We start from the raw sequence: 27,257 nt of genomic DNA, 5'->3' as shown, positions 1-27,257 counted from the left end.
TTTTTTTTAAGAATTATATCTCGATAGATGTATTTAAATATATTATATAGGTATATATTACTGGTAATCCCTAATAAAGACCGAGTGTAATGAGTGTGACACCTCGCACAGTGTTGCGTGTTGCGCCGGCCGTGAGAGCTTAGAACTGTCGCAGTACGACCCACTACGACGCTCGGGCTGCTCTAGTGTGCCAAATTATTATTATACTTTTTATATTTATACTGTTTCAAAGCTAAAATATTACGCAAAAGCATTTATGAAAAGATTTTTTTTTTTGCATTCGGCTATTCAGTTTTGTGTAAATCATATTTTCATTTGGATGGGAGGGATAGAAAAACGTAGTTTATTGTTTAGTTGATTAATATATTATCCTTTTAATAACATTCCAAATATTTTTTCAACATCAATGTTCCTTAATTGTTTTAGTAGTTTTATGGAGAGTCTACGTTAAAAAACAGTATATATGGGAAGTATTATAATGGACTGTTGTTAAGTCGCTGTCATCTAGGAATTAACTGCAATTTTTTGGTGATAGCACAAGGTCTACAGCGGTAAACGTTTGGCATGTTGTTAAGCATAGTCAACTGTACCACTGTGCAAAAATTAAGCTTTGGACAAATTTTTCACAGGTCTGTGCCTTTTTTAGTCTTGATTTCCTGTATTATCAGAGCAGCGGTGGTGGGAAGTTTAGGAACACCCTATTACGGGTTGTGACTTCTTTGAAGGGGGAAAGTGGCTGGGATCCCGCGGTGCGAACACAGCTGCAGCCTCGGCCACTGCCCGCCAAACAACCCTGGTTAAGGGGGCGCTTTAACTACCTTTCTGTGACTTCTGGTCCCCTGATACTTTCTCGCATGGAACTACTCAAAAATATGCTTTATTTATATAACTTTTGTTAATATTTTTATTTTTATTTTTTTCTTCAACATGTCCTTATTGGCTTGAGCATTTCAGTGCGCGCCATTTTGTTTTAACTTCCCCTCACAGCCCCCACAGCCCACTACCAGAGTGGGGAGAGAGAAAAAATTGTTGTGAGCTGCCTAGGTCGTAGAAATGAAATAGCACCATTGTGGCCTCCAACAGACGAAGACAAGATGGCGAACATTATGTCATATCAGCTAATGATATATAGCTTGGTATTGGTGGTGGGAGGTCAGTCTGTAGGTGGCTTCCATGGAGGAAGTACCTGTCGTTGAGTTATTTTTTGCTCTTACCAGTTTCGAAGCAAGGGCTGGAATCGATCTAATCATTCAGTACCTATTTAAAAATGTAATTTTTTGATGAATTGTGAACTTTTTTCATATAAATCGGATAATAAATAAAGATTTTCAAGATGGCGCTCATAACGATAATTGATACAGTGGTGACATAATTCAAAATGTCGGGTGAGACAAGACTTTTTATTACTTGTTTTTGAGAAATTTTTAAATATATTAATAAATTACTTGTTAACTATCGTCGGGAATTGAACCGAGGACCTAAATCGTTTAAGAAACTAAACATATGAAGTAGACAATTTATGAAAATATTTTGTGTAATTTTTTCGGAATTTCTAGCATTAAAATTGTGGATTTTCAAGATGGCGGCCATAATGAAACACGCAACTGTCTAGAATCCAATATGGTAGGTGTTACGAAAAGTGTAACCAAGATGGCGGGCATAACGAAACATGAAACATTTATCCCATCCAAGATGGCGACCTTAACCTTATGTGCAATGATGGTTATTAAGTTATGTTTTATTAAATTTTAATTAATTTTTTTTTTAAATTTTTCTCGATATTCTAGCATTAAAATGGTGGTTTTCTAACATGGTGGACATGACATCATACCAGCTGACGATGTATACCTTGTTTTTGGTGGTGGGAGGTCAGTCTGCCGGTGGCCTCCATGGAGGAAGGTCCTGATGTCAAATTTTTTATTTTTGAACTCGCTAGGTTCGAACCGAGGACTGCGAGCTCCATGACGTAAGTGTACGTTTTATATAGATTTTAAAATATTAAATTTTTTATTCATTTTTATGGATTAATTTTTTTAAGAATTGTAAACTTTTTCCCGATTTTCTATCATAACAATTACGGATTTTCAAGATGGCGGCCGTAACGGAAATTGCAATGGTATTTTTGTACATATTTTAAATCAAAGTTTGATAATTTAATTTTTTAATAAAATTACAATTATTTATATTAAAATTTGATAATAAATAAAGATTTTCAAGATGGTGGCCGAAACAGAAATTGAAACGGTGACGTCATCATTCAAAATGACTGAAAACTAAATTGCGGAATGTTCGAGAAAACAAAAGGGCGGTGATGACAACATCCAAGATGGCGGATCCAAGATGGCCGCCAAGTTCAAGGTGAAGGGCATCCGATGGCCGCATTGACATCATAAATCAAAGATGGCGGTCGGCACCAAGCACCACACCCTGAATCCTGCGCCCGGAACCCCATTGACATTCTACTTACATGCACTGAATAAAACAGTAAAACAAATTACCTAAATTGCTCTGTCAAGCCAAAAAAAAATTGCACTTTTCTGTCTAATGCTAAGAAATGCAGCGTCTTGGGACTCGAACCCGGTCCCAACAGACTAAAGGGCTGCACCAGGCGAACAATCAAACCTGCATAATTTTATTTTGACACACCGAGGTATCTCAGTGTCTTACACGGCAAACACCATGCAAAGAAACGGGATGGTAACATACATCTGCATTAATACATCAATCGAATTTTAACAAAGAGGAAAATAAGCAGACAGAAGTATTTTTACGAAAAGAGAAAACGATGACATGTAGGGAAAGATAATTAGTAAAAATGATACTAAACGTATACGATGCAATACAGAAAAAACTCCTACAGTAATAATTTAATACAAGAATGAATCATAATATTTGCAAAATATGTATATGATTAGTGTATAATAGCCGAAGCTGGGACTGGATTCTTGGTGAAGAGCCGAGGAGCCGACCGCCATCTTGAATTGTGACAACACGGCGGCCATTTTGGACTCAAAGTTTCCACAAAATTTCTCGAAAATTCCCGATTTCGAGGGAAAAATTCCCGTTTTGAGAGAAAGTTTCCCTTACTTTTCCTTAAAAATGCCATCGGCTTGAAATGTCCATATTGAGGATTAAGAATCCATACTTAACTAAAGCCTCCGATAAGTCTCTGACGACATCTTGCATTATGCGGTCACCGTTGCAATTTATGTTACGCCCGCCATCTTGAAAATCCGTTTTTTATATATATAGTCCAGCCCCTAGCGTACTCCTTGCAGTCATTCGGTCTCTGGACTCGAAGGCTGTCACTGCGGCGGTGGCTCTGCGTTCCGGTATGTACTCGGCTGTGAAACTTAACGTCTGTATTTAGGTATTGTTCTTGCTTGCGCGTTGTGACCGCGCTGTCATTTTTTATTGCTGCCCTGTTATATGTAATCGCCACCAATGTTTGGACCCTTCAGGTCATTTGATTTGGGTTTATTTTTCTCATGACGAGTACTGCCCGTAGCATGTTGTAACATTTCTGCGGCTGTATATGGGCATGCCACGATGGCATTGGACACTTCTTGTCAAGCCGCATTATAAGTTCTCTCTTGATTCTGCCTTCAGCTTTTTTCGCCTAGCGGCCCATATTACTTGTTCTGCTACTTTACAGCGCTTTGCCACCATGTCCGCTTTACTCTTGCCTACCTTGTTAGGGGAAGGGTGGGCAAGATGGGGTAGTTAAGGTTTAAACCACTGTAGCAGTAAATGCTGTAATCTTAGAAACCATATCAATTTTTTCGAATAACATACATACCCTAGCAATACATCGGAACAATCAAAATTTGAAAAGTCACATAACATACACGGTAATATTTGTTTTTGTTTCTTCGTGACAACCTTTCTTTTAGTAGGAATGTCTTCCAGTTATCTCTTGTAAGGAGATTATGTCAATATTGTTGTCTTCCCACGCCTAGCATTTGGCCTTGTTTGTCTTCCTGTGTTGTCAACATGAGGAATAGGTAAGATATGATGTGGTGGAGTAGTTGTAAACGAACTCGGTGTTGAAGTTGACAATGATGTCGCTGCAACATTCTCTGATGGAGGTGTTGAGGGTATTTCGAGCCCGTTTACCCAGGTAGACGAACCAGGCTGATGATTGTTTGTGGATATCGGCGTTGAAAGTTCTTCAGATGCTAGCCTATCCTCAAAAGGAATAACAGGAATAGACCTATTCGTTGTTTCAGAAGGCATAAAATCAACATCAGAGAAAACAGTTGGATCCACAGGCCAAATTCCGGTTGTACGGAAACCATTTATTGCGCAGGACATTGTAGCAGCTGTATGAATGCGCTACCAAAGATTTCTGCCACCTGGAAGTTCGTGATCACTCTTCCTGGATGAGACCGTAGCCACGTAGTTGCAGCTCTGTCATAAAATACACTGAGAGGTTTCATGAATGCCACGTAAAGTGGCTGCATGCGGTGCGTGCAGTGTGGCGGAAAGCAGAGGAGTATAACACCATTTTCTCGTGCATAATCAATAAGGTGGATCTTCTTCGTGTGTGTGGAATGACCATCCAACAAAACCAATACACGATAGTCTTTAGATGCATGTGTGAACTCAACAAAAATATGTCTGATTGCATCCATTCACTTTCATGACACTCTGCCTATGTTCCAGGCGGAGCTCCATTTAGACGTTCAGGCTTCATACGCAGCCTTGGAAAAATCAGCATTGGCACTATATACACGCCAGATGCACTGAAGCAAATTTTCACATTTATGGTGGTTCCTCTTTTTGCAGAAGTAAGCGCACCAACCAGTTTTCTACCCTTCGCACTTATTATTTGGACTTCGATTTTGGTACAACTGACACTCCAGTTTCATCACAATTGAACAGTTTATCAGGGGTAAAATGATGCTCATCTACAACACTTGTGATCAATTCGAAAAACTTCGAAACAACATCATGATTAAATTCCATTGCTCGTGCGATGGAAGTTGGTTCAGGTTTGCGCAAAGTGAAATCAGCGTGTCTCTTCAAAAAACCGTTTGCCCAGTCAATACCAGCCATACCTTGCTCTCGGTCAAAATTGTTTATTTTTATTCTTTTCGGCAAGCTGAAATGCTAGTTTTCTTAGTTCCGTAACTGAAAGTCCAATGAATCTAACTTCCATGTCTTTAAGATAAGCCGCTAGTTCAGCCTCTTCAGACTGAGTAAACACCGTTTATTTTGGGCCTAACCTATCTTTCAAGTTCACGTCCGGATTATCTTTCACTTTCTTTACTTTTCTCTAGAGTTGTTTGGGGAACACCAAAATGTGCTGCTGCTTTGTTGTAGCCCATTCTACTACTAACAACTTCATTCACTGCTTCTCTCATATTTATTTCAGCCAACTCTGTCTGTCGGTTTTCCATTTGTAATTTCGAACCATGGCCTCTGAAACAATGAACCAATAAAAATTAATATTTTTGGCGTAACCATGGAGGTATAAATAGACAATTACACGGCATGAAATTACATCAAGACAATAATTTTATTTATTTATAAAAATGTGTGGTTCTTTTGCAATTTTATTCACTTCGACAATGAGTTTAATATTCTTCCCTCTAAATAACTTGTACACCCAATAAGTTTAAAATTTTGTAAGGTGTAAGTTCCTAAATAACAAATCACCAATTTAGGCCTACATATATGCTTCGCCATGATAGGATTTGAAACTGGAACCCTTCCGCACCACCGCCCGGCGTGCAACTGACTGTATTAGTCCTAAAGGAATCAGCCCACCGCACAACAATGAACTCACAATTTGTGGATATACCGTTAGGTAGGTAATTATAACTGTTAGTTGGTGGTAAAGTTAGTTTGACATCACTTTCAGAGCAATTTTTTGCGATAGAGGGACTTGTAAAAAGTAGCGTAACTTAATTAAATGCAACAATGTGTAACGTAAATTACTATCACAGATCTTGATTTAGAGTGTATGCCTGTATAAAATAAGCTTTCGATACTTGTAATCACTACCAATTTAAAGTATAAGAAGCGCAAATACACATTATACCCACTGCAAAACACCAATTATTCTCAAAGTCATCATAAACACAAAAACTTTTGTAAGGGGCAAGATGGGGCTACACCCCATCTTGACCCGCCCCATCTTTCCCCTTCCGTACTGCAAACAAACATGGCCACCCATAACCAAATGCGAGAGAAAGAAACTCCAACAAACATGTTAGTTTGAAGCTTGATGACAGAGTATTTGCTTAGTCACGCGTATTTATATTATCTTTGCACGAGTCAATAGTGACAACACTTCAAATTAAAGCAAAAATTACATCACCACCTTCAAAAAACAAAAAAATCACCATAACAAGCACATGTGAAAGTAGAATCACGCGTCACGTTCTTGACTGACAATGAAAATGTCTAGGGATGTACTTTCAGGGTTCCTGCCAGGCAGCAGCACATCACAGGCCCATTAGCAGGCGTACCCCGTCTTGCCTCGCTACACCATCTTGCCCCCCCTTCCCCTATATATGTGTGAATGATTGTATTTATTTCGCGTCCCGCGGGAGCGCATTAGTATTTGCCTCAATGAGAATTATAAGCTGTTTTATAAACTGTAAACTTTTTAAAAACCTTAATGAACTTGCAAGAATAAAATTCTATTTTTGGTATTTCTATTTCTATTTCTATTTTTGGTATTTCTATTTCTTTTTTCTATTTTTTGTATTTTTTCTAAAGCTTTCTATGTTTGCTATGCACCAGATTCCCACTGTCGTTGGGTTTTAATGTAAAAACCCCCCTGTTTTTGTCTATGTTAGTTGTAATCGACTGGACTTGTCTCCAATCGGCTTCAACTTCTGCGCTACTCTACTTCGGCAGTGGTTTTTCTGTGGCATTTGTTTGAATTTTTTATGACCATCAGCGGCCCGGGAGACAGTTGTATTTACCAGCTTCACCGCGACGAGTTGATTCGTTATCTTTAGGAGAGCCAGCTTCCTGCCGCGGCGAGCGATAACGTGGCCGACATGCGCGCCCGGCTCGTTCAGTTCATACGCCAGGTCAGTGACGTCTCGTCTGGTGTTCCGTCGGCGCAGGCCACAGTGGAAGTAAGACCGGCTCCTGATAAATCCTTTTCCCTAAAATTGTTTTTCTCTGTTCTTAAATCCCTTCCTGTGTTAAGTGGTGGTGAGCCCAGGCCTAATTTAGATTTTTTTTACAGGCTGAGCACCTCACTAAATTAAATCTCGTGTCAGCTGGCAGTAGTAAATGTATGTCCGAGATCTGGGTTCTGGGTGTGGAGCCGGGAGCCGGTCCGCCATATTGGATTTTGATGTCACGGCGGCCATTTTTGACTCAAAAATTCCTCAAAAATGACATAAAATGACTCAAAAATTCCCGTTTTGAGGAAACATTTCCCATTTTCGAGGGGAAAATTCCCGTTTCGAGGGAAAATTTCCCGTATTTAGTCCTTAAAATCCCAGCGACTAGAAAGTCCTAAAAGTGGCTTAAACATCCTTAACTCAAGCCACCGTTAAGCTGCTATCAGGACTTGACCTTGACCCCGGCGGCCATATTGGAGCCGCCATTTAGGATCCGCCATCTTGGATGACGTCATTGTGTTTTCTCGAACATTCAGCATTGTGTTTTCCGCCATATTGGATGATGATGTCAATGTTTCAATTTTGTTACGGTCACCATCTTTAACTTTTTTATTTATTATCCGATTTTAATTAATTTTTTTTAAAAATTATAAAAAAAATTTAATAATAAAATTTTAATAAATTTTTTATAAAAAACATACTTAATCAACACGGAGCTCGGAGTCCTCGGTTCGAACCCGGTGAGGGCGAAAAAATTAAAAATGACGACAGATCCTTCCCCCGTAGTGGCTGCTGGCAGACTGACCCCCACCACTTTTACCAATGCACATAAACCATCAGGTAGTATGACGTCATGTCCGCCATCTTGAAAATCCGTAATTTTAATGCTAGAGATTCAGGAAAAAATTTAAAAATCATTAAAAAAATTAATCAACCTAATTAAATAATAAAAAAATTCATAAAACCACCATTGCACTTTTCGAGACGGCCGCCATCTTGTAATCACCCGCTGGAGATCATCATCTTGTTTTAGACTGCTAGAGTGTGCTGATACCATGTTAGTATAATTATCTGGTCACCACACCTTTGACCTTGACCTAGATATTTGAACTTGACCTTGAACTTTACCTTGACCATGAACTTTGACCTCGACCTTAATATTTGACCTTGACATTTGACCTTGACCTTGAAATTTGACCTTGACATTGAAATTTGACCTTGATTTTGAAATTTGACCTTTAACCTTGAAATTTAACCTTGACCTTGAAATTTGACCTTGACCTTGTCGACCATCATGGATCCGACATTTTATGTTCAGTAAATGCTACCAGGAGCTACCACCTGCTGGAGTACACCATATTGTGTGTGTACTCGTAAAATATATAGGGTACATTTCCATCTGGATAGTTTTATTCCAACCCACTACAGTTCAGTAATCATTTATTACCGAGGAGCCCCCCGCCATCTTGAAATTCGGCTGCCATCTTGAAATTATGAAATAATGTAGCTAGAAAAGAGGGAAAAAATCCAAAATTCATCAAAAAAATCACTCATAACTTACATATCGATTCGATCCGCTCCAGTCCTTGGTCCGATACTCGATCGATGCAATAATGTTTAATTTATTAAAAAATTATAATTTCAATAAACCATGTTCAACATTCTTAAAGAGACTTAAAATCCTCTACTAACATCATCCTATCAGACATCAAGACAACCATATTGGAAATTCGTAATTGTAATGCTAGAGATTCGGGAAATAGTACAAAATTCATTAAATAAATTTGTAATCTATATACTGATTGATTAGATCAACTAAGGTCCTTGTTGCGATGCCTGGCAGATACAAAACAACTTTAATTTTAAAAAGTACCAGAAAAGTGTAAGGTTCGAGAAATAAAACACCACAAAGTCTTTTACAAAATTTCTATCCTACTACAGAATCACTTGCGAAAGCCAGCAATCTCACAAACATTTAGCCCTGCATAGACGTGCAACGACTACTTCTTAGCTCCAACAGCTCCAAATGCTCCAAATGGCTCCAACAGCTCCCAATGACTTCAAATGCTCCAAACGGCCTCCAAATGGCTCCAAATGCTCCAAATGGCTCAAAATGGCTCCAAATGCTCCATCTTTAATTAGTTCCAACTGATTCCAATTACTTTTCTTATCGAACTTGGCATGATCACTAACATGTCTTTATCAGTATACATTTTGACCGGCAGTGGTAAAGTATTTTGCACCTTTAAGTTATAAGTTTTATTTAGAAATCAGATTTCGATAAATGGTAGATACCATTTGGAAAGAAAATATATTAATTTATCTTCAAGTTTATACACATACATTTAATTTAAGACATTATTGTATGTAGCCAGATTCCCTCAGTTCTTTGAGTATGAAGGGTATTTCTTTAATGTTCGACTAGTTTCCTCTACGAACAGACGCCCACCAACACTCTTAGCCGGTCAACCAATATGATTGGATCATTCCATGATGTAAAATCAATATCTTCTGCCACCAACTTCCTTGCACGTTTATTATATATATTATGATCTCTGCTGTCCTCCGTTTTAACACCAACCTCAAGGTCACATTCGTCATCGAGCCAGTGATCATCACAAGCTTGATCAGATTTATTTAATATATCACAACGTTTCCATCGTTTTGAACTCAGGACACCGCCACAGCCTTCGGTCTTGTCCGCTTAAGCTGCTTCAGCACAGTCTTCGAACATGTCGCCAGCTTCAGAGTCACTGTAGCAATCACCGTAGAAGGCATCGTCTTCACCCAGATTACCGTAAGAACTCGCTATCGTTGATGTCTAAGTGTCTGCATCGCCTTCATGCTTCCTTTTTTAGGAGTCCATTATTTTTACAAAGTATGGACGATCTACTGAATAAAAGCTTGAGTGTATTCTCACTTTTCACGTGTTGATACTTGCAGTAGTTTCAGTCTTCCCGAAACCATCAGCATCACGATCGGCGAGCTACGGCTTCCATCTTTTCTATATTAATAATATTATTTGTCATAAAATCTCCACATATGTGTCACTATCACAGATTCAAATCATCATCATCGTAGCTGTCATCAATATTGTCATGAGCTGCATCAATATCACTCATTTTATATTTTGTCCACATTTCAGTTGTCAGAGATTTACCACAATCTATGATCTTGTGAGCTCCATTCTAATTTTCTGTAAAAGCTAGTGTGTCTAGTTTTACTATTTAAACCTTCAATCCATAACCCCCAAACAAAATTAAATTATTTAATTATATAGAACAAAAATCAACAAAGTTACTTTCATTTAATCATAGGTACCGCTTCATCCTTTACACCTTTAGTATAGTTTCTTGAGCCCAAGAGTCTTTCATTATATAACATGCAGTGTTCTTCAAGAGATGTGGTATACTACCAGTTCTACATACAAATCTATCTTACCATGATTTGTTTACACATAAAAAAACCTTCACATTATTTTTACATGTTTTATTGAATTATCTCTTCGACTAAAATAATTATCAAACATAGTAATTTCTACAAAAAACACTTTGTCCAAGACATTTTAACCATCATCTGTCTGAAAACAACCATGTCTCATCTATATCACAAAGTAAACGAGGGTTAGAGGAGATAGGTCAAACAAGTGCTAGTCACTCATAGGGTAAGGAACAGGTGTTCGATACCTATCTCAGACATTGTAGCATCTATGTTTTTTTCTTACCTCATGTAGAAAAATCTGTTCCAATGCATACGAATTTAAACTTATTCACGTGCGACTAGTCAAAAGTACATAAATTCAAGCACGTCAGCTGCAAAAAAAAATTCTCAAGGATAGAGGCAGAGACTTCTCGATCGAGACACGCATACCGTCACCTGCAAATGAACATTGACTCCTCGCTCAGGAGTTGCAAGCTTGCAGAATGCTGCGGCAGTCATATGTTTGCTCGAGTCATACACACATCACGTCGCTAGTCTTCCCACTCATTTCACGTAAAACTCCAGTGAAATCGTAATCCAGCATACGTAAAGTACTTGCTGGAACCACTTCAAGGTATGCATCACTGAACCAGAGCAGAAAATCAGCCTACGTATATATAACTTGCTACCAACCAAAAAAAAAATTGTAGCACATATACGAGAGGAGTCGATTCCTACATACCATACTGTGAAAGCCGATATTCTGATAATTATAAGCAGCAAAATATTTCAAATCAAGACCTTGGCCAGTATACTTTCATTTTTCCATGTTGTAAAAATTCATGTTAGTAATCAGCAACGAAGGAGTGAGTAACTTGGACGAAGAACCGCTTTCCAAGTATCCAGAATCTTACTGATACAGCCCATACAGTCCACCAGAGTACTCCGAAGTATGATCAATTTATTTACATCATATAATTTTTTAATATCACCTCCGTAGTGTACACCAATATATGACAGGTTACGATTTAAGACCATACATTACCCACAAGTCTGTTAGTTTTATTTCGGGAAGTAATAAATTATTTCTCAGAAATAATAAATCAAGTTCCTATCACATTTGCTCTAACGTTACGGTATTACATACACCAGCACTTTACCAAAACATCTCCCATAAAAAATCCTAAGAATGCAGATAACATACTCAGACAAAAATAATTTTAGCAAAATAAACTATCTTAAACATTATTGGTAAAATAATAATACACACAAACAAGTCAAAACGTGCATTACAACTCCGAAAAAAATTACGTGTCACATGTTGTTTATTACATTAAGATAAATGTAGTAGGTAGGTTAAGAAAAATAAATCAAATAATATTTTTAATTCTTTAATTTATTTAAAAGTTTACATTTATATACAAAGAAATTTGCCACTGTATGTATATCGTATACATTTCTCAGTTCATGTGACATTCATTTTTATTAAAATAAATTATTATATTTCGTTTTTAGAGTGACAAAATACAAATAATTCATACAGATCACGATACATCAGTTCAGGAGTGTAGCACCTTAGAGGACCAGAGATGTTGATGCTAGAAACCTTCCTTTACGAAATTTATAATGTTTTTTCAAGTATAATTTTCGTGTAACCTGTACACCGCACTTCTCACACAGAAATTTTACACGGTCATGATTTCTTCTGCAGCCATGCTTTTCATGGATGCGTGTATTTCGTAGTCGTTCAAATCGTTTACCACAGTAGCAGCACTGATACAGATATTCATCGCAATTACCATCGCTTCCCCGCTGTACAACTTGCAAATAAACTTTGCTTTTACAATGCCTAATCAAATTACTTTTGTTTGTGAAATGTACACCACACGGGTCACACGGAAATGTTACACGATTAGCGTTTCTTCTACATACATGATTTTCATGTCTTCTTGCATGTTTACGGTATTTAAAATTTAAATTACTTTTTTTTTTATCGAACTTGACATGTTCACACGCATGACTTTATTAGTATACATTTTTGGATGTCAGTGGTGACGTTTTTACACCTTTACGTTATAAGTTTTATTTAGAAATGAGCTTTTCGAGAAATTGTTAAAATCCATTTTGAAAAAAAATATTAATTTTTCTTCAAGTTAATACACATGCATTTAATTGAACCCATTATTTTATGTAGCCAGCTTCCTTCAGTTCTTTAAGTATGAAGGATATTTCTTTGATGTTCGAATAGTTTCCAGCACAAAGCGAACCATGTAGTAGTCTTAGCCTGTCAATCAATATGTTAGGATCTTCCCATGAGGTATAATCAATCTCTTCTGCTACGTTCAATTTCCTATTATGTTTATAATAAATATTATTATCTCTTGTGTTTTTCGTTTCAACACCAACCACAAGGTCACTTTCGGCATCGAGCCAGTGATTATCACATGCTTGATCAAGATTATTTTATTTATTACGACGTTTCCTCCGTTTTGGTCTTAGGTTGCCATCACAGTCATCGATCTTGACCACTTTAGGTGCTTCAGCACAGTACTCAATCATGTCAGCCTTAGTTGTAACAGCACAGTCAGCGATCATGTCAACCTCAGATGTGTCACCACAATCTTCAATCATGTCAGCTTCAGATGTTTCATCACAGTCTTCGGTCTTGTCAGCTTCAGGTGGTTCTCCATATTTCACATTTTCATGGAGACGACTAAATATTGGTGTAAATATATTTTCATTTCAAACGAGGTTGCTACTTTCTTCGTTTGTTTTTAATTTGAAATTATTGTTTCGATCTATATCAATATTTTTAGCATTAGCTTTTTTACATTCTTCATAATCATTATTGTCGTCTAATATTCTGCCTTCGTTCCTCTTCCACGATTTTGGAACACATTCTTCGTTATCTTTATTCATTCTTAGTTGTACAGTTCTTGCAATGTCTATCCAAGTAATATCTTCTACCAAAGGATTTATGACACTGACTGCAATTAAATGGTTTTTGACAATGACCCAAACTACACTCGCTTCTCTCATGACGTTTAGCATTCTTTCTCAAGGTAAACACCTTTAAAATAAAAACAAAAATACATAAATAGATTCTGCTAGCTTGTGAACTTCTCATTGATGAGCAAAGATAGAGTTCTAGTACAAGCCAGAATTTTATGTATTTTTTGTTTTTCTTTTAAATTTTTTATTAATTTATTTGTTTTAAATATTTTTTTCCTTCTAATTTTATGATATCAAAAAAACGTGTAGTGGTTTTCTCCGTGTGCTTTTGATTATTTATCTCAAAATTATGGTCGTTTTCTCCGTGTGCTTCTGATTATCCTTGTCAATATTATGGAGGTTTTCTCCGTGTGCTTCTGATTATTCTTGTCAATATTATGGTAGATTTCTCCGTGTGCTTCTGATAATCCTTGTCAATATTGTCACGTGCACCTAGCCGGTGCCACCGCCATTTCTGTCACGATCCACTTTCAGAGGGGGGAGAGAATCGTAGCTCTTTACATAGAAACAACTCGCTTGGCATCAACTAGTCTTAACTTCATAAAATACTTTACTGTACCTAGGATCATAGGTTCGTCATCCCGTACAGGATGTCTGGTGAGAGCTGAACTAAGGAGATTTTGCAAAATAACATAATACTTAATTAAAATTATTTTATTCTTAAAGTCAAATACTCAACATCATTTTAAAGAACATTTAAATAGCGGGATTACAATTTAAAACAATAATCTCTTTACTTCCTTAACGATTGAACGACCTTACAAGAGAGAGAATGAGAGAACTTCACTAAACACTTCCCTAGTCCTTCCGAATACCTCAAATCATAATTAATACTTAAAATTAAAACAAAGATAAGTCCATACTCACATTTTCCGAAAAGCCTTTCTTGATCGATTACTTTAAAAAAATAACGTAGGGGCCTCTCCTGCCCTTGAAATCCCGAACGAACATTACATTTTAAAAACTATGACGCGTGACCCCTGACGAGGGCCATAGCCTCCGCCCGAAAGCTTGACGACTACATTATGACCTAACTTAAACTACATCACGAACGAACTAACTAAACAACTCGTGACCACAGGTGAGACGCATAGCCTCCGCCTGAGTGAGCCCCGAGTCACCACTCACTTGCGCTTAAATTCGCGCGCCCTGCCGCGCCTACCATAACAAAAGCTCGTTATTGAAGTCAAATTTACTAAACAACTAACTAGAACATCTGGGAAGGCTACCCCCCTCTACCCCGATGTGCAGGCCACACCGCGCGGCTTGTTACGACAGCGCGCCCCAGTAACTGCGGCCCGTGGCTGCGCCAGCGCGCGGCCAAACAAACAAACAAAATTCTGCAAGCCCGCAGCGCGCCGCGCCGGCCCCGTGCCCCAATTACATGGTCACGCCACTTGCGCTGACGAGTGAACAGAGCAGCCAGCCCAGAGTCCCGTCAGTAAAGTCCCTAAATTTGATTTCAACAACCCTGCAAAATTTCAACCCGCGACATAACCCTCCCCTCACAGAGCTCGAGCCCCATCGAGCTACCTCAAAATTACAAATTGTCTTTTTCCATTAAACCATAACTATAAATTCCTCATTTCACAAAAATAATAATTTTCTTAGTTCCTTGCTGTCTGAACATACATCTAGATTCTGCATAATATTTATTTTAAAACAACAAGTATTCATAAAATTAAATGTAAAACTTTTATCTGGTTTGTTCTCACAGGAACCTTCAGAGGCTCGAGTTCTCAATTCTAAAAAAATTGTTCTGTTAGTGAAGCTCTCTTTACAAATTAAATTACTGTTCTTAGTTTCTCAGTATTCGTTAAACAATGTGCAAATTCTTGATAATTATTATTATTTTTTTTTTTCGGTTTCCGTTTATTACCATACTTCTTTCGTTCTTCAAAAAAAATTAAGTGTCCTTACAGTGTTTCAATTAATTAAACTCTTATCTCGTGAAGGTTGGTGCAACTCCTCGAAGTCAGTGTTGTCGAGAAGAGTAGCTCCCTGGGCTGGCCATCAGCAAACACCACTCAACTCCAACAGCTACTGGACTGGCTTCCAGGGCAGCTCACAACTTCTCCCCACATCTGCTTCGGAGTTGTGCCATCCTCATCACGAACAGATTACAATTCTGAAACATCATCAACAGGCATTACCATCACGCCTGACAAATACAAAACTAACTACTAAACTGCAATCGATGGGCAAGGATGCAAACACACAAAAAAATATAATTAATTAATTCAACTGCTAACATAAAGTATCCCACCCTTAGCATAATCTAATCAGGCAAATAATTTGATAGGAAAAACTTAAGGAAGGGAAACATGACCTCCAATGATTTTCCCTAACTCTTGAGTCTTGATCTTCTCTATACAGCAAATAGTCCCCACGAAGTAACTGGGTTGAAGGTCAGTTCACATGACCCACCCATAACCTCTTCTACTCTTCTTTTCTTCTGGGGGCAACCACAATGCCCACCAATCTCTCTCCATGGTGCCGAACCAGCTATCCCATGAGAGTAAACAACGTAGTCAATAGAAGCGCAGAGGGGAAACACCAATCTCTGGCTTGTCGAGTCATAAAACTGCTTTATCTTCTTCTTCTTCTGAGTAAAAATATCTGACTAACCTTGCTTCTATTCTTCCAAACAGTAAAAGTTCATCAGGTATCTTCATGAAAGAAACATTCTAACTAATAATTCTTCATTTTTCTTCTTCTTTATTTCTGTTAGTTGTAATAGAAGGCCATGTTAGGGAGGTTATAGGGAAAAAGAGTGGCCAATTCCCACCCCATCACCCACCTAGATCATGACTAATTAACTTTTAAATTTTCTATTTCAAACAAATTAAAAAAAAACCATTTTTATTCAAATTTTTAAATTATAGCTACTTTTCCTTCATAACCTCAAAAGCAAATCAATAATTCTAAATGAAATTGTGATTTACTGCATCCTTGTTCCATCCGATCTGTTTGTTTATAACCTTTCTGGTAAAGTATAAAATTTTCAAACATTACTAATTCAAAAAAAAGTAAATTCTGGTGTCCTTCGAGTTACAATTAAATTTACTATTTCTTAGCTTGAAATAATTTAAGTTTTCAGAACTATTTCATTGTCTAATTCACAACACTTAAAAATCAACTCAAAACAACAAATCATCAAAATCAATAAGATCATCTGACCTACCTATCAGTACTGTGAACTTGAACTGTTCGTACACATTTATAATAAGCTATTGTATTTAAATTCCAACCTAAATAAGGTTTAAAAAAAACTACTAATCCCTCTGTAAATTAAGAAAATTAACTTTAAAAATTAAACTTAAGGTATTAGTTCTTTTTGACAGCTACCACAACTCACTAGTTCCATTACATTACTATAACCTAAAAAGTTCTGTAAATAATGTTTATAACAAAAAAAAACTCCAGTTACTGTCTTCCATAAAAAAAATAAAACTTTACATGACCTTATTAATCTCCACTTGTAAGTCCATGGCTGCCAGCTTTCTCTTCTCTTGAATCTTCAGTCTTGGCTCTTGTTTCAGTGATCTTGTATCTTGTCTCTCGAACTCTTGCAATCTTGTATACTGTATTGCTGCTCAGCTCATCTTATGGTATCTGTAACAGTTTCAAAAATACATGTTAATTTAAATTACATAATTCCTGTTCTTTGGTCCTAAAAAAAAAATTGTATTATTAGTACACATTACCCTGAAACAACATTATTATTCATTGTTTATTACTTAAAAAAAATGCTTTACCATAAAATCCTTTTTTTGTTCTTTTCATTAGGCCTATTTATTTTCCTTCTTCTTAATTAAATTCTGCTTCAAATGTTAATCTTAACTTAAGACCTACCATATATTTATTATTCATTACCTACATTATTTATGTTACCCTAAAATTCCCATAAGTTTCTAATACTTCCTATCAAAGACATTCTCTCTAAAAAAAAATTTACTTGTGACTCTTAACTTAACAAACTTAAAAAAAACTTTTACACTAGACTTAACTTATTATTCATTCTTAGTTACTAAATTTCTATATGTAAACTTTAGTACTTACAAACAAAAACTGCCTATTTCTCTCTACCTCTTAATCTCTTTCAATTATTACAATAATAATGTTACCTTGCATCTTTAAACTTTCTTCTTTTCAATTAAATTAGACATCTCATAACAATAAAAATTCTGCCTATACTCTTCTTATGGGTGTACAAACCAACAACAAAATTTCAAATTCTCAAGTTTCCTTATATTTAAATTATGCAATACAAATAACCTCTGTGGTGCCTGTACCCTTTTAGGCCTACCACCTTCTCCTCTCACATCATGACAACTCTTATTCCTCGGGGTCTGTATTCACTGTTACAAATCAAATATCTCAAAAAAATTAAAAACAAATTTATTATTTTAAGAAAACAAAAATTTACATTGACTTTACTATGGAGCCTGGAAATCTTAATGTCTCACAGCAGCTAACATGACTAAATCCCATGGAACCCCAGGTTTACATAACCTGTGCCCAAAAATTTAAGCATACCAGGCTTTCTCTGCACTGGTTTTACAGCATCACACACTATTTAGGGCCCCTGATCTGCCATCAGTCCCAAGGAGTTTTCCCACAACCCCTCTCTACACAAGCGCCTACCGCATTCCTCTCAATTGGCTATCGGTTTTACGGCATTCTTTTGGGATCCGACCATCAAGTTAGGGCTAATCGAACACTAAACCTCCATACTTCCAAACTAATGTAAATCAATTAAATTTTCTCTGTAAATTCTAAAAATCAAAAAAAATTATTCCAACATGCCAAAGAAACTTCCAAAAAAAATTCATAATCTTATCTTCAAACCATTAAAATAAAAATAAATAGATTACTCTGTTTTCTCCTTAATAACTGTAAACTGTCAACAAATATCATGTCGTAAATTTTAACTATGCTTACTGACTCTTAATCATAAAATCTCATTTGTCCTAATTAATAAACAACCGATTTCCTTAAAATCTCACTGTATCTCTCACACTCAAACTTCACTGGCTGAATATCTCAATAAATTCAAAAACAATTATCTAAACTCTTAAAGAAACTCCTCCCCAATTATTCAAATTACTTCACCTTATTTTATTTCATTACTTAAAACACCTTACTCAAAAAAAATTAATTAATTATCTAGCTATCTTCCATTATTATTTATTTACCGAACAAAACTTTCTCCTAAATTAATTTAGTAAAATTCAATTTCACATTAGGCAAGTACACTAACTCTCTACAGCAATGTTTCTCATTTCCCTCCTTCCTAACTGAATCCAATCTTACTTAACCTCCAGGGAATTTACCTCACAAAATAACCAAATTCACTGTAGTGCCTATCTGCTATAGGCCCACTACACAACAAGGGATTCTAACCCCACCAACAAACTTCATTGAAATGGTACCCTATCCCATACAGGATAGCCACTTCGGTACTACCATGGGGAACTCCTGCCCCAAACTACTCACAACTCTCAGGGGTTCTCCTGACCCTTAATTCCGTAGTCAGCCCATCTCCTATGGTCTGCGCTACAATTCCCTTTCTTCCCAGGGACACAACGCCTCACCTTAGGGTCCCTCGCCCTAATGAAAACATTAATTTTGTCTCTCTGTTCTTTTGGAGTAAATTCCCTCTACACACAAAATCTAGCCTTCCCAGTTTTCTCAATGCTTATCGATTTTATAGTGTACCTCCTTAATAATGTTTACAAATCCCAAAAAAATATTTTTAAAACCGAGGTAGAATTTAACTAACAAAAACATAAACAACTTACCACGAAACACTTCTAGCCTATACATCATACACTTCTTAAATTAAATTACTTACATACTGAAAGTTACTCTTCTTCTAAAACACACTTAAATTTAAATTTATTTAACCAATAGTCTATTTTCTTATCGCTAAGTTACCGTACAGCTGATCAAAACAAGGTCACGGCCTGTCCACGTCTCCGTATGAGCCCGTGACGTCACCGAATTCCATCAGGTGCGCCAACACTCGCTTGCGGTTCCTCCGTTCCCTGCTAGGTCTCAGCACCTCCCCGTCACGTGTTCACTCTGCCACGTCCACTGACGTGTCGTTCTGAAACAACTCTCAACATTTTTCTAATTAAAACAAAACATCACTATAAATTCTATAACTCTCTTTTACATAAACTCTCGTTTTCTCTTTAATTCCTTTCTAACGTTTATCCTTCCCTCGACTGATTTAATTCGTACGTCTCGTCTCCTACGCGCACGAAAACAAAACAAACTTCTCTTGAAAATAATTCCTATTTACGACAAAAACTTTATTTTAAATTATAATTCTCTTAACCTACAATCTTAAAATGAACTTCAATTAAATTAAACCACTTGCATTATCTCTAATAAGCATTTAACTTATAACGTATTCTCCTCACGTAATAATCCCCGATATAAATCTACAATAAATTCAACGACTTAAAACAACTTATCACTATAAACTTTATCCTTACAAGTATCCTCAAATAAACATCTGTTACGTCAAAAAAAAATCTCAAAGACTTCCTCCACTATAGACTAAAATTCCGTAATCCTCTCCTCAAGTAAACTCTTAATAACCTGCTATCAGAAGCTGAAACTAACTTAATAATAAACATAAAAATCTACCTCTCTCTCTCTCCAGAAATAGAACCTATCCGGCGAACTCTACCATTTCTGTCACGTGCACCTAGCCGGTGCCACCGCCATTTCTGTCACGATCCACTTTCAGAGGGGGGAGAGAATCGTAGCTCTTTACATAGAAACAACTCGCTTGGCATCAACTAGTCTTAACTTCATAAAATACTTTACTGTACCTAGGATCATAGGTTCGTCATCCCGTACAGGATGTCTGGTGAGAGCTGAACTAAGGAGATTTTGCAAAATAACATAATACTTAATTAAAATTATTTTATTCTTAAAGTCAAATACTCAACATCATTTTAAAGAACATTTAAATAGCGGGATTACAATTTAAAACAATAATCTCTTTACTTCCTTAACGATTGAACGACCTTACAAGAGAGAGAATGAGAGAACTTCACTAAACACTTCCCTAGTCCTTCCGAATACCTCAAATCATAATTAATACTTAAAATTAAAACAAAGATAAGTCCATACTCACATTTTCCGAAAAGCCTTTCTTGATCGATTACTTTAAAAAAATAACGTAGGGGCCTCTCCTGCCCTTGAAATCCCGAACGAACATTACATTTTAAAAACTATGACGCGTGACCCCTGACGAGGGCCATAGCCTCCGCCCGAAAGCTTGACGACTACATTATGACCTAACTTAAACTACATCACGAACGAACTAACTAAACAACTCGTGACCACAGGTGAGACGCATAGCCTCCGCCTGAGTGAGCCCCGAGTCACCACTCACTTGCGCTTAAATTCGCGCGCCCTGCCGCGCCTACCATAACAAAAGCTCGTTATTGAAGTCAAATTTACTAAACAACTAACTAGAACATCTGGGAAGGCTACCCCCCTCTACCCCGATGTGCAGGCCACACCGCGCGGCTTGTTACGACAGCGCGCCCCAGTAACTGCGGCCCGTGGCTGCGCCAGCGCGCGGCCAAACAAACAAACAAAATTCTGCAAGCCCGCAGCGCGCCGCGCCGGCCCCGTGCCCCAATTACATGGTCACGCCACTTGCGCTGACGAGTGAACAGAGCAGCCAGCCCAGAGTCCCGTCAGTAAAGTCCCTAAATTTGATTTCAACAACCCTGCAAAATTTCAACCCGCGACAATATTATGAATGTTTTCTCCGTGTGCTCCGGATTATTCTTGTTAATATTTTAATGGATTTCTCCAAATGCTTTTGATTATTCCTGGCTAGACTATTGATGGTTTTCTCCGAGTGATCCTGATTATTTGTGAGAAATCGATCTCAGCATGAATGATTTTTTACTAAATGCGTAATTTCATTTTATTCAGAGTTACATTTAGTTAGTGAAATCCTGCTAATAAATTAGTACTTACAATATTTTTATTAGGTGGATTTAAAAAAAAAATAACCTTACGCAGACAAATAATATGCTATGGGACAGCTGAGAAGCATTAACATGTAAGACAAACTGCATTGTCCTTGGTGTCTAAGATAGGTAATTTTATTCAGAGTTTCGTATAAATTTCCGAATTCATATTAACAAATCGGTACTTAAAATTTTTTTTATCAGGTGTAAATCAGACAAAAACAGAAGATCATTAATCAGACGATTACTACGTCATGAAACAACTGAGAAACTCTATCACACACGAAGATTTCCCTTCCCCTTGAGTTCTAGCGAAGCCCTCCTTCTGTTGCGATCGTTAGGGAGCATCCTGCATCCCACACAAAACATTTACTGCTTATACAGACAACAGAGACTGCTTATACAGACAACTGATACATGCTGGATGCTAATATGCGACTAGGTTATCTTGTGATTCTCGCTAGGCCATGATGATATTCACTAATTTTTTTAAATAAGGACGATGTTATTCCTCTTGAGATCTAGGAAAGCACACCTTTTTCAACAGATCGTTAGTAAGCATCCCGCACCCAGCATAAAAGAAATAATTATTATTTACCATCTACCAACATGTGGAGTCATCTGTTGATGAAAAGTAGAACTACTTACAACCAGTACTTTTGTATGAGATAACTTAACTCTCGCTGACGAAATAATTTAAAAAATTCCATTTAAGTAATGGTTTAAATTACAAATCTTAGTTTTCATCTGCCATCAGTCGCAGAAGCTAACATGTACCCTGATTCGTTGCCTGTAGCTGTATCAAACCGACATCACTGTAGATACTGCAGCAAGGTGTTTACCTTGAGAAAGAATGCTAAACGTCATGAGAGAAGCGAGTGTAGTTTGGGTCATTGTCAAAAACCATTTAATTGCAGTCAGTGTCATAAATCCTTTGGTAGAAGATATTACTTGGATAGACATTGCAAGAACTGTACAACTAAGAATGAATAAAGATAACGAAGACTGTGTTCCAAAATCGTGGAAGAGGAACGATGGCAGAATATTAGACGACAATAATGATTATGAAGAATGTAAAAAAGCTAATGCTAAAAATATTGATATAGATCGAAACAATAATTTCAAATTAAAAACAAACGAAGAAAGTAGCAACCTCGTTTGAAATGAAAATATATTTACACCAATATTTAGTCGTCTCCATGAAAATGTGAAATATGGAGAACCACCTGAAGCTGACAAGACCGAAGACTGTGATGAAACATCTGAAGCTGACATGATTGAAGATTGTGGTGACACATCTGAGGTTGACATGATCGCTGACTGTGCTGTTACAACTAAGGCTGACATGATTGAGTACTGTGCTGAAGCACCTAAAGTGGTCAAGATCGATGACTGTGATGGCGGCCTAAGACCAAAACGGTGGAAACGTCGTAATAAATAAAATAATCTTGATCAAGCATGTGATAATCACTGGCTCGATGCCGAAAGTGACCTTGTGGTTGGTGTTGAAACGAAAAACACCAGAGATAATAATATTTATTATAAAAATAACGGGAAATGAATGTAGCAGAAGAGATTGATCATACCTCATGGGAAGATCCTAACATATTGGTTGAGAGGCTAAGACTACTACATGGTTCGCTTTGTGCAGGAAACTATTCGAACATCAAAGAAATATCCTTCATACTTAAAGAACTGAAGGAAGCTGGCTACATAAAATAATGGTTTCAATTAAATGCATGTGTATAAACTTGAAGAAAATTAATATTTTTTTCAAAATGGATTTTAACAATTTCTCGAAAAGCTCATTTCTAAATAAAACTTATAACGTAAAGGTGTAAAAAAGTCACCACTGACATCCAAAAAAGTATACTAATAAAGTCATGCATGTGAACATGTCAAGTTCGATAAAAAAAAAAGTAATTTAAATCAGTTAAAGCGTTTGGAGCGATTGGACCATTTGGAGCAATTGGAGCATTTGAAGCATTTGGAGCATTTGGAACTGTTGGAGCTGTTGGAGCATTTGGAGCATTTGTAGCTGTTGGAGCTGTTGGAGCATTTGGAGCATTTGGAGCTGTCGATGCATTTGTAGCATTTGGAACATTTGGAGCTGTTGGAGCATTTGGAGCCTTTGGAGCATCTGGAGCTGTTGGAGCTATTGCAGCTGTTGGAGCATTAGGAGCAGTTGGAGCTGATGGAGCTAAGAATTAGTCGTTTCATGTCTATGCAGGGCTAAATGTTTATAAGATTGCTGGCTTTCGCAAGTGACCATGTAGTAGGATAGAATTGATGCAATAAATATTATGTTTGTAAAAGAACTTGTGGTGTTTTATTTCTCGAACCTGACACTTTTCTGGTATTTAAATTAAATTTATTTTTAGCTTCGTCCATAGATCTAAGCAAGTTTCGATTCAATATGTAAAATAATGTGTGATTTTTTCGGTGAATTTTGGAATTTTTCCCGAACTAATATGTCAATAAATACAAATATCTAAGATGGTGCCCAAATTTCAATATGGCAGGCACCTCATGTTAAATGACCGAATATACATAAATACTAGGTTGTTAATTGATTTCTTTTAGTTTTTGTGTACTGAATGTAGGTGAGTAGACTGGTGGAAGTGAGGAGCTTAATGTAGAATGGACTTGTGTTGATGGATATGTTGGTGTATAAATCGAATGCTGGTGGTCTGATAATATTTTGGGTTATTTACGAAGATATTTATCGATGTGTGCTATGACAAGCATATAAATGTCTAGTAAACTTATAGAGTAGGTCTCTTGTTTCGGAGACTTTTGTCGTAAGGCTTAAGAAGAATCGACTCTGAAGGCTTTGAAGATGTATGGTACTGGGCATTTCTTGGCTGTAGCTATATCAACACTGAAGGTCCTCTGAACTGAAGATGAGAGGTACAAAAAATAATTGACTTTGGACCTAGCCTGGTATCGGATAGTATATTTTAGTCATGTGTTGTAGACAATTGGAGTCATTTGGAGGTTTTGTGTAGCTGTACATAATAAAATTTAAATTATGTTTGAGTTCTGAAAGTTCCATTGTTCAGAGACTCTTGGTCCCTCTAGTAAGTCTAAATTACCCGTGTATGTAGGATGTGTGATTAGTTCTTTGAATATATAATTTAAACTTGTATCCTTTTAAATTCCTAATTTTTTTTGAAGTAATAATAATGGATGATGTATTGAATTGCGTATTATACAAGCGGACGCTGATATTTAAGCGAGTCTTAGACAGCAGGTCCCTCAGTCCACCTCTTGTAGTGGTGCAGTGCAGATCTGATGGATTGACTTGTCGGCATATAAGTCCGATTTATGAATATTCATGTGTATCCGAACTCAATGGTAGCAACAATGACATCGGTACAAATCACAATGGTGGTGGGGACAACGGCTGCAGAGATCTTGTCGGAGGGGTCTCGCGTCTACACCGGGGTCCCGGACGACGGAGGCGATGATGACGAAGCAGATCCCGATGACAACGATGAGGGCAGCTCCAGAGATTCCGATGGTAACGAAGCTACCATCTCCAGAGATCACGATGATGGCTGTATCTACTGTCTCTTTACTCCAAGAGACTTTAATGTGTGCATTATCGAATGCAGAGGAGACTCCGATACCTGCAACTACACCACAATTGGTAAATACAACATTTTGTGAGCAATTCCCAGCTTCCGTCAGTTGGGGTAACATTGGCCCTTTGAGGGTAACTTTGGCCCAAGACAAAAAATTTTTTAAATCATGTTACAACTCTTCCAAATATTTATTAGATGTGATGATACATATGTAACATATGTATCATCACATCTAATAAATATTTTGAAGAGTTGTAACATGGTTTAATATGTTTTTTGTCTTGGGCCAAAGTTACGCTCAAAGGGCCAATGTTACCCCAACTGACGGTTCTGCATCAGTCGTGTATACATCAGATTCTTTGGCATCCAGTACAGATGATTTGTCAATGTCGACTGGGAAATCTTCAGCTCATGCAACATACGGGACTTCGTCGCCTACAACAGCAGTGTACATTAAAAGTAAGATACTTTCCGAGCCGTCGGTGACTCAAGGTCTAACGACGAGACATCTGTGTACGAACTGTGACAAAAGTTTTAAATACCGTCAACATGCAAGAAGACATGAAAATCATGTCTGTAGAAGAAACGCTAATCGTGTAACATTTCCGTGTGACCCGTGTGGTGTACATTTCACAAACAAAAGTAATTTGATTAGGCATTGTAAAAGCAAAGTTCATTTGCAAGTTGTACAGTGGGAAAGCGATGGTAATTGCGATGAATATCTGTATCAGTGCTGCTACTGTGGTAAACGATTTGAACGACTACGAAGTACACGCATCCATGAAAAGCATGGCTGCAGAAGAAATCATGACCGTGTAAAATTTCTGTGTGAGAAGTGCGGTGTACAGGTTTCACGAAAATTATACTTGAAAAAACATTATAAATTTTGTAAAGGAAGGTTTCTAGCATCAACATCTCTGGTCCTCTAAGGTGCTACACTCCTGAACTGATGTATCGTGATCTGTATGAATTATTTGTATTTTGTCACTCTAAAAACGAAATATAATAATTTATTTTAATAAAAATGAATGTCACATGAACTGAGAAATGTATACGATATACATACAGTGGCAAATTTCTTTGTATATAAATGTAAACTTTTAAATAAATTAAAGAATTAAAAATATTATTTGATTTATTTTTCTTAACCTACCTACTACATTTATTTTAATGTAATAAACAACATGTGACACGTAATTTTTTTCGGAGTTGTAATGCACGTTTTGACTTGTTTGTGTGTATTATTATTTTACCAATAATGTTTAAGATAGTTTATTTTGCTAAAATTATTTTTGTCTGAGTATGTTATCTGCATTCTTAGGATTTTTTATGGGAGATGTTTTGGTAAAGTGCTGGTGTATGTAATACCGTAACGTTAGAGCAAATGTGATAGGAACTTGATTTATTATTTCTGAGAAATAATTTATTACTTCCCGAAATAAAACTAACAGACTTGTGGGAAATGTATGGTCTTAAATCGTAACCTGTCATATATTGGTGTACACTACGGAGGTGATATTAAAAAATTATATGATGTAAATAAATTGATCATACTTCGGAGTACTCTGGTGCACTGTATGGGCTGTATCAGTAAGATTCTGGATACTTGGAAAGCGGTTCTTCGTCCAAGTTACTCACTCCTTCGTTGCTGATTACTAACATGAATTTTTACAACATGGAAAAATGAAAGTATACTGGCCAAGGTCTTGATTTGAAATATTTTGCTGCTTATAATCATCAGAATATCGGCTTTCACAGTATGGTATGTAGGAATCGACTCCTCTCGTATATGTGCTACAAATTTTTTTTTTTGTTGGTAGCAAGTTATATATACGTAGGCTGATTTTCTGCTCTGGTTCAGTGATGCATACCTTGAAGTGGTTCCAGCAAGTACTTTACGTATGCTGGATTACGATTTCACTGGAGTTTTACGTGAAATGAGTGGGAAGACTAGCGACGTGATGTGTGTATGACTCGAGCAAACATATGACTGCCGCAGCATTCTGCAAGCTTGCAACTCCTGCGCGAGGAGTCAATGTTCATTTGCAGGTGACGGTATGCGTGTCTCGATCGAGAAGTCTCTGCCTCTATCCTAGAGAATTTTTTTTTGCAGCTGACGTGCTTGATTTTATGTACTT

The 27,257-nt window shown here is 37.0% G+C and overlaps 1 protein-coding gene and 1 long non-coding RNA gene across 3 annotated transcripts in view; one reads left to right on the top strand and one right to left on the bottom strand.

The window, feature by feature from the left end:
• Positions 1-20,870, bottom strand: part of LOC134527161 (uncharacterized) — a 264,791-nt gene extending 243,921 nt beyond the window's left edge. The window contains exon 1 of the long non-coding RNA XR_010074108.1: positions 19,381-20,870. This is a non-coding gene — a long non-coding RNA (uncharacterized LOC134527161). The remainder of the gene's footprint in view (positions 1-19,380) is intronic.
• Positions 1-27,257, top strand: part of LOC134527159 (bumetanide-sensitive sodium-(potassium)-chloride cotransporter-like) — a 940,416-nt gene that overhangs the window by 483,634 nt on the left and 429,525 nt on the right. The window lies entirely within an intron of this gene.

Source organism: Bacillus rossius, chromosome 1 (genome assembly GCF_032445375.1).
Source record: "Bacillus rossius redtenbacheri isolate Brsri chromosome 1, Brsri_v3, whole genome shotgun sequence".
Lineage (NCBI taxonomy): Eukaryota > Metazoa > Arthropoda > Insecta > Phasmatodea > Bacillidae > Bacillus > Bacillus rossius.
The sequence above is the reverse complement of the archived record's forward strand: the minus strand, read 5'-3'. Positions and strand labels throughout refer to the sequence as shown.